This window comes from Myotis davidii, unplaced genomic scaffold (genome assembly GCF_000327345.1).
Source record: "Myotis davidii unplaced genomic scaffold, ASM32734v1 scaffold356, whole genome shotgun sequence".
NCBI classification, from domain to species: Eukaryota; Metazoa; Chordata; class Mammalia; order Chiroptera; family Vespertilionidae; genus Myotis; species Myotis davidii.
The window spans coordinates 929,176-930,684 of record NW_006288188.1 but is presented as its reverse complement, the minus strand read 5'-3'; positions in this window follow the sequence as shown (position 1 = coordinate 930,684).

The following is a 1,509-nucleotide window of genomic DNA, read 5'->3' as shown; positions in this document are numbered from 1 at the left end:
TGAATCTAATGGAGATCTTGAATTCTCACTCTGCTTCCCAGTTACATATGAGAATGAGTTTGGTGGGAATAGAAACCCCACGTTGGAGCCTATACTTTACAAAGTACTTAAAGAATTAAAATTGGCCTGCTCTGAATATGGACCTCTAGCTCCTTACACGCAAACCTTGGTAGAAACCCTAGCCAGTAAATGGATGACTCCTTATGATTGGTCACAGGTTTGTAAAGCCTGTCTCTCAGGAGGCGATTACTTATTATGGAAAACTGAATATGATGATCTTGCTAAGAGAGCTGAAGCCACTAGCAAAAATTCTAGAGGAGGAATAGGCCTAGACATGATATTAGGAGAAGGTGATTTTATTATGGCTCAGGAGCAAATGTATATGCCCAAAGAGGCACTTACTAAAGTAAACAGTTGTGCAGTAAATGCCTGGAAATCCCTACCTTGTACAGCAGGAAAAACAAGTACCCTTACAGAGGTTAAACAGAAGGTCAAGGAACCGTATCAGGATTTCCTTTCTCACCTCATACAGGCAGTCAAGCGAGTAATCAATAATGACGAGACAGCCGATATCCTAATTAAACAACTGGCTTTTGAAAATGCTAATAATACCTGTCAGGCTTTATTAAGGCCGATTCACAGAACAGGAACTATAAATGATTTTATAAAACAGTGTGCCGATGTAAGTCCAGCATTTATACAGGTTGTAGCTATAGCTGCAGCCCTCAAGGGGGAGACATACCCTCAATATGTACAGGGCACAGGACAAGCCAGCAATAATACAGATAATAAAAGAAATATGAACTGCTACTCTTGTGGCCAATCTGGGCACTTCAGCAGAGAATGCCCAACTGAAAATAATAATACTCAGGCCAGATGGCGAGCTCCTCAACAGCCTGCACATACATCAGGGAATAATATTAATCCTCTAAAAACTGTTTGCCCCCAATGTCAGAAAGGATTCCATTGGGCAAAGAAATGTAGATCAAAATACCATAAAAATGGTCAGCCTTTAAACTTTACAAACCACTCCCAAGGAGGTTCTATCCCATCACCTCAATCAGGAAACTTGAGAGGGGGCCAGCCCTAGACCCCTGCAATAATAGGGGCATCAACCCTCAACCCCTTTGCAAATTTCAATCAGTCAGCGACCTCTTCAGGGCCACCCAGGCAGTGCAGGATTAGACCTCCGTTCCACCACGCACGCAATACTAACCCCAGACTTGCCAGTAGCAGCCATTCCTACAGGAGTGTCTGGGCCGCTGCCTGAGGGAACTGTAGGTTTAATATTAGGATGGAGCTCCACCTCATTACAGGGGATCTTAGTCAATTGCAACAGGTTCCCTTTAACTTGTACACTGACTCTCAATATATTGTTAAGTTATTTCTTCATATTGAGACCGCCTCTCTCCCACAAGGAAGAGCAGCCATTTTCTCTTTGTTAACTCAGCTACAAACTTACATTCATAAATGAGAAAAGGCTTTCTATATTGGACATATTAGAGCTCA